The sequence below is a fragment of the Lissotriton helveticus genome, chromosome 6 (assembly GCF_964261635.1).
Source record: "Lissotriton helveticus chromosome 6, aLisHel1.1, whole genome shotgun sequence".
Lineage (NCBI taxonomy): Eukaryota > Metazoa > Chordata > Amphibia > Caudata > Salamandridae > Lissotriton > Lissotriton helveticus.
In genome coordinates, this window is record NC_136067.1 from 1,210,935,018 (window position 1) to 1,210,947,300 (window position 12,283).

Sequence of the window (12,283 nt, forward strand, 5' to 3'; positions counted from 1 at the left end):
CTCCAGTATGCGCCAGGGGGCTGCGTTGCAGAGAGGTGTAATGAGGCCACCCCCTTTTTTACACCTCTCTGCAACGCAGCCCCCTGGTGCATTTGCAGAGGGGGAACTAATTCCTCTTTCATACTGGGGGTCCCTGGGGGCCAGCTAGCCCACCAGGAACCTCCAGTATGCGCCAGGGGGCTGCGTTGCAGAGAGGTGTAATGAGGCCACGTCCCTTTTTACACCTCTCTGCAACGCAGTCCCCTGGCCCATATTGAAGGCTCCTGGTGGGCTAGTTGGCCCCCAGGGACCCCCAGTATGTAAGGGGAATTTGTTCCCCCTCTGCAAACTCACCAGGGGGTGTGTTTGCAGAGATGTGCAGGGAGGGGGCGTAGCCTCCTCCCGATCCCATTTTTTTAAATTTACTTTTAAGAAGGGGGGCTGTGTAGCCCCCCTTCTTTTTCTTTTTTTTGGCCCCATCCCAAAGAAAAACCCCATCCCCCAGGGCCTGCCCCCAATTTTTTATTTAAAAAAAAAATCGGGAAGGGGGCCGTGTGGCCCCCTCCCAAGGCCATACTTTGCCAAGGGGACCCCTTCCCCTGGGGCATGGTCCTTTTATTAAAAAAAAAATTAATTAGGAGGGGGCTGCTTTGCCCCCCCTCCTGTGGCCTCTTTTGGTCCCGAGGACGGCCTTTTTGGGGGAGGGAGGGGGGCCGCCTGGCCTTCCTCCCGGGCCACTTCCGGCCCCGGGGACTCCATCACCCGGGGCCTGACCCACCTCGTTGGGGGCGGTGGGGGGGTCCCCAGCCTACCCATGGTCCAAGCCAGCTCCCCGCATCCTGCGGGAGCTGGCATTGCTTTTCTGCATGGGGAGCAGCTAACATGCTGAAAAGCAATCCGCTTTGATTTTTGAAAGAGAGAGCAGGTTTCCTGCTCTCTCTTTCAAAAACCAAAGCAGTATGTATTGGTAGGGTGGGAGCCGCGAGGCTCCCGCCCTACCATAGCAAACAGCAGTGTCCCGGGGGTAGGCACCCCTGGAAACTGCAGGAGCCGGCCCTGGGGGGTGGTGGTCCCCAGGGCCATCAAGGGCTCCAGGAGGGGGCCTCCCAACAGTTCAAAGCCCCGGGGGGTCCATCACGGCATACTTTTTATGGGTGATGGTCCCCGGGGCTGGGGGATACCCCTCTGGGCCCCCGTTATTCCAAATAAAAAGAGCCCTGGGGTGGCAATCCCCGGGGCTGGGGCCCCCTATGGAAAGAGTCAACTGCCCCCGGGGTTTGGTTCCACCGGTGGCTAAAAAAAAATATGCAATTGTTTTTTTTATCGTCAGGGTATGCGTACCAACGCGTATCCCGCGATTCTTTCCCCCCAAAAAAATTTGGGGGCCCATTGGGGTCCTTGTGGGTCCCCCTAAGCAGGTTTAGGGGGTCAGTGTGTTTCTACCCTGCCCCCTTTTTGTGTTTTCATGTTTCTTTTTCTGTTTTCTAGTGCCTCGGTTCTACCGAGGCACAAGATGGCTGCCAACACTTCCTGGTTTGGAGTATTGACAGACAGTTTACAGCCAATAAGCATGTAGCTCATGCTCGTAATGGTATGCGTACTGTCCTCGGACGGTACGCGTACGGTACAACTTCGCAAATATATCTATGATTTTACTTTTGATTTTCTAAGGAACTAAAGAACGGATTTACACCATTTAACAAAAAGTGTAATCTGCGAACCAAACTCTACCTTTTTGCTAAATTTGGTGTAATTCTTTTCAGCAGTTCGTGCTGTGCCCTCACTTAAAGGTCCCTATGAAAAATTGCATTGGGAAAAAACTTTTTGGGACCCCCCTTTTTTCTCGGGCACCACTTGACAAATCACCCCGAAACGTTCAGGGAAGGAGCGGAGCGGAGCAGGCCATCTTCTTTGAGAATTTCGTGAAGATTCGTCAACCAGCGCCAAAGTTATTCCAAATAGAATGTTGTGGATTTCCTACGGAAACTAGGTCCTAACTATAACTATATATATACACATTTTATTATGTCCTTATATTTAACTCACAATACCATTTATTTTGAAGCCAGTGTATGTTCATGCAGAGAGATGTAACTTTTAACAAATTGAAGTGTGTGAAGTAAAAAGAAAAATGAAGTGCACAAACAGCATCTAATTTGGAAGGTTTCAGTACCAACAGGAGTACAAATATATACATTTTAAACCCGAGATCGGTCTGTAAATAGTACTGCATACTTAAAAAAATGTACTCTGGTGCACTTAAACGTAAGATTAAAAACAAGTTCATAGGTCGACTAAAATATTACTTTTTTATAAACAAGGAGATATAAAGCAACAGAGAGTATGGATAGTCTGAGGACACACATGTGGAAAGGGGATAATGGATCTTAGTAGGACTTTATCACATTAACACATTTTCCCTTTTGAAAATGAATAATATAGGGGCATATTATCAAGGAACATCGTTAAAATTATCGCCGTTTTAGCGGCAAGAAACGGCAGCTAAAGCCGCGATAATGGGCTTGATAATATGCCCTTGAGAATTCCAATAGAAGCCCATGTTCTGGTGTTAACGTGGGCTTCTATTGGAATTCTCTACGGCATATTATCAAGCCCATTATTGCCGCTTTACCGGCAGTTTCCTGCCGCTAAAGCGGCGATAACTTTAATGCCGTTCCTTGATAATATGCCCCTAATGACTAAAAAACATACTTGGGTGGGGCGAAGCCAGAAGGTGCACTTTCATGAGCTCTCAAACAGGGCTCCCTCTCTCCTGGGTAAAAGCCATCTATTGTGCTCAGTGCATCCTGGGTTTAGGGGAGTAGCAGTAATAACCTCTGAAAAAGCTGCAGGTTTGACCTGCAGCTGTGATAGTCCCAAGAGGTTGGGAAGGACGGCGATGTAGGAGGGTCCTCTGTGCTACAGGTTGAGGTGGTGCACTCGATGTAGAGGACGACTTGAGAGCTGGAGCACTGTTGAGTGTCATTTGTTGATGCTCTTGGAGGTGGTCACGTTGACACCAGACTATGGAGGAGTATGGGACACGCAAGTAGAAGCAGGAGGGAGTGGATAAACCAAGACCAATTCTTATAGCAAAGACTGAGTGGGCCAGCTGGGGATGAGGTAGAGCTGGTGGAGGAGGGCCGCTATGGTCAAAACAGCTGCCTGGAACTGGGCAATTTAATCACAGCAGCATGTGAACTTCTAGCAACCAAATAATGGAGAAACAACTGAAGCAAGACAAACATCGCTTCTCTTCATGTACGTGAAGGAGTAAAGGCTAAAAGGGTAAGGAGGCTAGAGAGGTTTCCATGGAGTGCTCTTAAAAGATCAAAAAGAAACAATTGGAGCGCTGACTCTAGTTACAAAGAAAATGGAGGAGGGAAGGAAGATCATCGGTATTTATATTCTCTAGACCGAAGAAGGTCGAGGGACAACTGTGAGGTGGTGTCATCGGTAGAGGCGCATGTGTGGAAAGAGGTGTAGTGCAGTGACCTAAGAGAAACAAAAAGTGGTAAATGCTGGCACCAAAGAAGTCTCAGCAACAAAATCTCCCTTCAATAGGATGTATCAAGAATAAAAACCATGCCCGGAAGCATTACTTTATTTGATTCTGCACATACCACCCGTAACTCTCTGCATCAAGGCAGTCAGACAAAACCCACAGTTCTCAGTTTCAGAAAACACTAAAATCACACCTTTTCCACCTATTTTTAAGCCAATATCTCCTCACCTCTAAGACCTGCCACTGATATTACAAGATGTCATTCTAACCCATGAAGCCCCTGATCAGTTCAAAATTGAATAAGACCGGAATCACAAAGGAGAGATTTTGTATCAGAAGGAATAATAAGGATCTGCGTGGACACACGTAATGGAGACGGTTAGAGTTTTATTCAATGTAATGATTCCATGTAGCAAAATGTTACATTTAGAGGAACTGGTGAAATATAATAAATTATTTGGAAAAGTGGTGCAAAAAGTGGCATAGTAACCAGTAACCAGTGAGTGCAAAGATGGGAAAAAGAAGATAAAAATATATGTGATCAATCATATTTGAACAATTATAAATAGGTATGCATTTTCTAGTTATCACTGCAATCTGTAAGAAGGAGGAGATTCGATATTTCAACGTTTGCCTGATATGTGAAGGGGTTATCAAAAGGACGGAAGGTGGATCAACTTCAAAATATCACCATTCAGGAGAAAATTGAATAAGAGCCGGTAACAAACCTAAACTGAAATTACATGATGTAAGTATCAAATACAAATCTTATCGTACCAGGTTGGGAAACCTGACAAACTATTAAAAAAATTGTGAGTGAGTCGATCCTGAAGGCCTTAGTCAGAAGCTGGAGCTACTAGTGTGCGGGCAGCCAGAAACAAATATTCGGAATCTTCCACTTGTTTTCTTATAGGCCTTTCGTAAAGAGTATTGCAGTGCTGTACACAGAACTGCATGTGCGAAAAAAGTTTATGTTGAAAATAAGTCAAACTAGAGAGTATTCAACAAAACAGGGTTTGAAGGGGGAGGCCGGGAAGGCTAAAGAGAAGGGGAGATTTAATGATGTACTGCTGCAGTCCTTTAATGATGTGTTGTTATTTATGTTGTCTTACTGGGATGTCCATACCTGGTTGTTTGTTCTTTGTGCTGTCTACCATTTGCTACTGCTACTCCAGGGACCTGGCCCTGAGCCCAAGTCCTTCACCTGCCATCATCTGATCCCCCTGAGCGCGAACCACCCAGGACTACATTTCCCTGGGGGCATTGCGCTCTCACGAGACGTGCAGCGTGACTCACCCGGCCTTCAAAACTAGGCGGGGGCTCCCGCGGAGCGGGACGCTTGCGGGCTCACCCGGGCCAAGCCCGGGCCAAGGGCGGGCCCGTCCTTGCCCATCTGTGCCTGGATGAGGCTGGGCTGGGCCTAATCTCTTGGCTCTCTCATGGATTAAACGAAGTCCGATCACCAGTACAGACTCGATCTATTTGGCTAAGTAACTCTTCCTTTCTGATCATTATTCCTGGTTCTTCCTGCAATTTGGTTCTGTGGTCAAGGGTGGGAAAGACTTATACCACTGTCTATTATTGTACTTGTTTACGGGGTATCGTTACTGTTGGATAAAAGAACTTGGGGCCTTCTGAGATTGTATTTAATGGAAGGTAGCTGGATTTAATTATGGGCGTCTTATTTTGAAATCAGTAACCAACAATGGGTAAAAGTAAGCTGCCAATTACTAAGCCCTGTACAGTAAAGAGAACTCCTAGTGAGGCTCAGCAAACTCTATTGAGTTATCTCACAGGTGGCAATGGGGGCTCTGGACAAACATATATCCTCTGTAGAAGAGTCATTAGAACCAGGAGCATCATACACTATCCTCGAACTAGGGAAATCCGATGCATTAGAGCCTCCGGGGTCAAGGTTAAAGCCTAATGCATCTTCTAATGGTTGTATTCAATATATTTCTGAGGACATTCTATTAAGCGATTCTGACTCCTTCTTACAACCTCCTCAGAAAAAACACAAAAAAACGACTCCCAGAGACAGACTGAGCATCGAGTCCGAAAGGGGTGACGTTTGTAAAAAGACAACCAACACCATGGTTCCCACTGCGATAAAACAGGGCAAGCAAGGGAAAAAAGAACAGGGTCAAGAAAAGGATCTTGGAAAGGCAAGGATGAAGCCCATAGAAGGTCTGTTTCACATGGTAACGACCTAAAGAGTCTAACGGCTCTAGTCGAAAGACTAGATTTTTACCTGCGAATCACACTAGACCAAATGGGTGCTAGACTAACCCTTATTGACGCCTCTATGACTGATTATACCAAGCAGGGAAATAGCATGAAATCTATACCCATCGACCCTAGAAAGGAGAATAGTGGTAATAATGTCCAAAGTAGGAATCCAAGCACGATGTCAGTAAACTCTCACACCATTCATAGCAATGAGGTTGTAAAGCCCAGTTTAAACAACCCTATAGAGAGTGTTAAACCTATGAGGAAAGATTGTTACCAACAGAATAAGATGGGTAAATTCATGAACAGTGTGGAGATATGAAGAGTAGCAACATGAGGACAGTCGCTGGCACTAGGCTTAATTATCCCACTCGAATGAAACAGGTCCATCAACAACCTGGGGTATTTCCCTCAGACCAAAACCACGACAGATTTGAAATAGACCAACACCTTGACCTACCACCCGAGGCAACCCCATATATATTTATCCTGACCAATGTACAAAAACTGGGGCCACCAGAAAGGGAAACTTGGGAAATGTTAAGAAATAAAACACTGCACTTGTTAGGCAAGAGGATAGGGTCAACTGAACAACTTTTTGCCGAGTGTAAGATGGCAAGAAGGGTTCAGTGGGTTGGCAATCGTGGGAAAATACTGCCAGGGGACTGTGATGTCCTAACGTTTAAAACACCTTCACTTGTGGAACAAATCCTGTGGACTGAAGGTAACAATCCAATATCAATAGAAGGGATTAACGTATTACCCCATGGTTTCTTTTATCCACCTTCTCATAGGTGAGAGAAAATAAATTCAGAAATGGTGAAAAATGCATAGTTACTGTTATACATAAACAAAGTGGAATCCACTCAAGGTGGTGGTGATCCCTAAAGTGTTGGGGAAGCACACAGTGTTGTTTAAATGCCCCTCACACACCAACAGGCCCCTTGGTGTCATGCTTCATCATCAGGGCCTTCGCACCCCTCTACGGGATGCGGCGTGCTACGACTCGCGGATACGCAGGAGCACTTTGAAGTGGACTATGTGTGGGGGTGTGTGTGTATATAGGATCAAAAATGTGAGTGAGGTGAGGTGAAAGGTTAAAAAATACCTGGCACGTGGGAGGAAAAAATATTTTTATTTAATCCCCGGCTGGTATTGTTAAAAAGAAGTGCAGGGCGTGGTTAAATAGATACGAGTTAAGGTATCGAGAACCACTAGTAAAGTGTCAACATGTTTCGGAGGTCACAGCCTCCTTCTTCAGGACAAGGGTTATGCACTTACCCTCCCCTTACTCACATGCAGAATGTTAAAGTGTATTAAAAAAATTACAAAATTACCACAATGTGTAATATTCCTAACAGTGTTTTAAGTGTTAGCGAATGCAGTTGCGCCCAGTTGGCGAAAGAACCTGCGAAAAGAAATGCATAGGTAAATACATGCAGATGTCACGGATCAATCAAATGGAGAAGAAAAAACCTTCTCTGAGTATCACCAGGTCAACCAAAAATAATGGGACCCTATGAGGTAAAAGAAAAAGAAAAAGAAAAACACACAAGTGGACATAACAACACTGACACACACACATATATAAAACACAGAATTACTCTCTGCTCAGATGGAAAGAGAGCACATAATAAGAAGGAAAAAGTCTTACTTAGAATTCTAAAATATAAGACCTCATGAGCCTAAGCGTATATTGGGGATCCCTCCTTCCTGCTTAGAAAGGACCTAAAAAAATTAATGAACGAGGTTCAGTTGGAAGAGAGGCATGTAATTCAATCTACCAGGCTACAAGATAATATTAGTCACTGACACCCATAAACTCACGGTTACTGCATAAGCAATTTGCCTGCCTTCCCTCAACGCGGCTCCGATGAAGTGAGCCTGTGTAGCGTCAGGGCCCTTATATATACTCCCCCTCTTAGTAATTGGTGATCGTTAATTAATTGATTGGGATCGGTGTATGCCCAAATACGGAGAAAGTAATCACCGGAGGTCCGGTGTTGCGCTCTCGGCGAACGCTAATGGCGCGCATGCGCACTACAGCCTATCCAATGCGCATGCGCGGCCAAAAGGGGCGACCGCGCATGCGCGAAGTAGACGCACTACTTATTATGCCGAGTAGGACATGAAGGAACAATCTACAGCGCTCCCGCCCCACTAGACACAGCGCGTGTTAGGGGCTTGACTCGGCTTGTAAAACGGGCAATTCTCTCACCTTGCAACAAGGAGGGCAAATCATGTCACCAGATGGGCACTCGACCCGCACAACACTGCAATATAGCAGGGCACAGTATACCGTAGTGTGCAGAATACAGCAATACATGTACCCCAGCGGTTATCCTAGGGGAATTAACGCATGTAATAAATTTTAAGGGGGAAACTGACAGGATTGGTACACAGATTAATGTCAGTTGCAGGTTTCGGAGGCCATGTGCACGTGGTGAGGTGGTGACAGTAACCAATTAAACCAGATGCATCATGATTTTGGGTACAGACAAAGCAATATATCAGAGACAGTTACTATCTCAAGAGGCTCCAAGGGATGGAGTCATTCAGGCCCGTTGTGTCAGTCCCCAGCCTGAACACCCATCGTTGTTCCTTTTCCAGAAGGCCCACCTCTGAGGGTAACTGTTCAATAACAGTCCACTGCAGCTCATTCACACAGTGTTGGTGTTCAATAAAGTGGGTAGACATTTTGGTAGTGAGTTTCTTACATCTGATGTTACTTTTGTGTTCATTTAATCTCACTTTGACAGGTCTTGTTGTCATACCGACATATTCTTTTCCACAGGGGCACGTGATTAAATATACAACATTCTTGCTGTTGCAATTTGTGAACACACGTTGCTCCCATTGTGTCCCATTTGAGAAGGTCAAAGTCAAACTTTTTTTAGTGAGGTGGCAGTTGTTGCAATTACCACAAGGATAATGACCATGTATGCCCTGAAGTCTTGTTTGATCCTTTTTAGTTGGGGGTGGTCTTGTGTGGACTAGCATGTCTCTCAGGTTCCTACCCCTTCTATGGGCAAACAATGGCTTCTCCAATGTCAGACCGCTACTCGTCAGAGTGCGCCAGTGTTTGTTCACCAACTTTGTGACCTGGTTGGTAACTGGACTATATGTGGTGACACATACTGTTCTTTTTTCGGCTGCCTCCCTCCGAGGATTATCCTCAAGGAGGGCCTCACGATTGTTGTTTCTCGCCCTCTTTGATGCTTTTCTGATTACAGTTTCAGGGTATTTTCTCTGTCTCAGTTTCATACTCAGATCCTTAGCCTGAGATTTATACTTGGCAATGTCACTGCAATTCCGCCGCAGACGCAGGAACTGTCCATAGGGAAGGTTCTCCCTCAGATGACGAGGGTGGAAGCTGTCAAATCTGAGGAGACAGTTCCTGGCCGTAGGTTTAAAATGTGTTTCTGTTTTAAGCACTCCTGCTTCGCAGTAGATGTTTAAATCCAAAAAGACCATGCTTTGGTTAGACATCTGGTGAGTAAATTTCAGGAAGGCATTTTGGTTGTTCAGCCAACCGGTAAAGTCAGTTACCGTAGTCATATCTCCTTCCCAAATGACCAAAATATCGTCTATATATCTCCGCCAGGTGAGAATCCTCGTCCTATATGGGTTGTCTGGGTGGAGGATTTTGGTGGACTCCAGGTGATGGACATATAGTCCAGCCAAGCTCGGGGCAAAAGTACTGCCCATACTGGTCCCGTGTTTTTGCCAGAAGAGGCCCATGATTGGATTACCAAAAAAGAGTCGGAGTTTCTGATACAGAAGAACCCACGGACTCCTTATTTTTACACCATACCCAAGGTGCACAAAAACCTTGATAATCCTCCGGGTCGCCCCATTGTTTCCGGTATCTCATCGATTCTGGAACCGTTGTCTAAATTTGCGGATGCCTTCCTGAGACCTATTGTGCAGGCTACTGACACATATTTGAAGGATACGAAGGCAGTACTTCAATTGTTAAACAACCAAACTTTTGATCCCAGCTCTCAGATGCTCCTCAGTCTAGATGTGGAGAGCCTCTATACGAGTCTCCCACATGAGGAGACTTTACAAATCATTGAGGAGGTACTACACTCTACAAACTGGAAATACCATACCCCACGAAATGTAGTACTGGAATGCATCTCTTTGGCCCTTACCAAAAACTTTTTCGAGTACGAGGGCGCCCTCTTCTGGCAAAAACACGGGACCAGTATGGGCAGTACTTTTGCCCCGAGCTTGGCTGGACTATATGTCCATCACCTGGAGTCCACCAAAATCCTCCACCCAGACAACCCATATAGGACGAGGATTCTCACCTGGCGGAGATATATAGACGATATTTTGGTCATTTGGGAAGGAGATATGACTACGGTAACTGACTTTACCGGTTGGCTGAACAACCAAAATGCCTTCCTGAAATTTACTCACCAGATGTCTAACCAAGCATGGTCTTTTTGGATTTAAACATCTACTGCGAAGCAGGAGTGCTTAAAACAGAAACACATTTTAAACCTACGGCCAGGAACTGTCTCCTCAGATTTGACAGCTTCCACCCTCGTCATCTGAGGGAGAACCTTCCCTATGGACAGTTCCTGCGTCTGCGGCGGAATTGCAGTGACATTGCCAAGTATAAATCTCAGGCTAAGGATCTGAGTATGAAACTGAGACAGAGAAAATACCCTGAAACTGTAATCAGAAAAGCATCAAAGAGGGCGAGAAACAACAATCGTGAGGCCCTCCTTGAGGATAATCCTCGGAGGGAGGCAGCCGAAAAAAGAACAGTATGTGTCACCACATATAGTCCAGTTACCAACCAGGTCACAAAGTTGGTGAACAAACACTGGCGCACTCTGACGAGTAGCGGTCTGACATTGGAGAAGCCATTGTTTGCCCATAGAAGGGGTAGGAACCTGAGAGACATGCTAGTCCACACAAGACCACCCCCAACTAAAAAGGATCAAACAAGACTTCAGGGCATACATGGTCATTATCCTTGTGGTAATTGCAACAACTGCCACCTCACTAAAAAAAGTTTGACTTTGACCTTCTCAAATGGGACACAATGGGAGCAACGTGTGTTCACAAATTGCAACAGCAAGAATGTTGTATATTTAATCACGTGCCCCTGTGGAAAAGAATATGTCGGTATGACAACAAGACCTGTCAAAGTGAGATTAAATGAACACAAAAGTAACATCAGATGTAAGAAACTCACTACCAAAATGTCTACCCACTTTATTGAACACCAACACTGTGTGAATGAGCTGCAGTGGACTGTTATTGAACAGTTACCCTCAGAGGTGGGCCTTCTGGAAAAGGAACAACGATGGGTGTTCAGGCTGGGGACTGACACAACGGGCCTGAATGACTCCATCCCTTGGAGCCTCTTGAGATAGTAACTGTCTCTGATATATTGCTTTGTCTGTACCCAAAATCATGATGCATCTGGTTTAATTGGTTACTGTCACCACCTCACCACGTGCACATGGCCTCCGAAACCTGCAACTGACATTAATCTGTGTACCAATCCTGTCAGTTTCCCCCTTAAAATTTATTATATGCGTTAATTCCCCTAGGATAACCGCTGGGGTACATGTATTGCTGTATTCTGCACACTACGGTATACTGTGCCCTGCTATATTGCAGTGTTGTGCGGGTCGAGTGCCCATCTGGTGACATGATTTGCCCTCCTTGTTGCAAGGTGAGAGAATTGCCCGTTTTACAAGCCGAGTCAAGCCCCTAACACGCGCTGTGTCTAGTGGGGCGGGAGCGCTGTAGATTGTTCCTTCATGTCCTACTCGGCATAATAAGTAGTGCGTCTACTTCGCGCATGCGCGGTCGCCCCTTTTGGCCGCGCATGCGCATTGGATAGGCTGTAGTGCGCATGCGCGCCATTAGCGTTCGCCGAGAGCGCAACACCGGACCTCCGGTGATTACTTTCTCCGTATTTGGGCATACACCGATCCCAATCAATTAATTAACGATCACCAATTACTAAGAGGGGGAGTATATATAAGGGCCCTGACGCTACACAGGCTCACTTCATCGGAGCCGCGTTGAGGGAAGGCAGGCAAATTGCTTATGCAGTAACCGTGAGTTTATGGGTGTCAGTGACTAATATTATCTTGTAGCCTGGTAGATTGAATTACATGCCTCTCTTCCAACTGAACCTCGTTCATTAATTTTTTTAGGTCCTTTCTAAGCAGGAAGGAGGGATCCCCAATATACGCTTAGGCTCATGAGGTCTTATATTTTAGAATTCTAAGTAAGACTTTTTCCTTCTTATTATGTGCTCTCTTTCCATCTGAGCAGAGAGTAATTCTGTGTTTTATATATGTGTGTGTGTCAGTGTTGTTATGTCCACTTGTGTGTTTTTCTTTTTCTTTTTCTTTTACCTCATAGGGTCCCATTATTTTTGGTTGACCTGGTGATACTCAGAGAAGGTTTTTTCTTCTCCATTTGATTGATCCGTGACATCTGCATGTATTTACCTATGCATTTCTTTTCGCAGGTTCTTTCGCCAACTGGGCGCAACTGCATTCGCTAACACTTAAAACACTGTTAGGAATA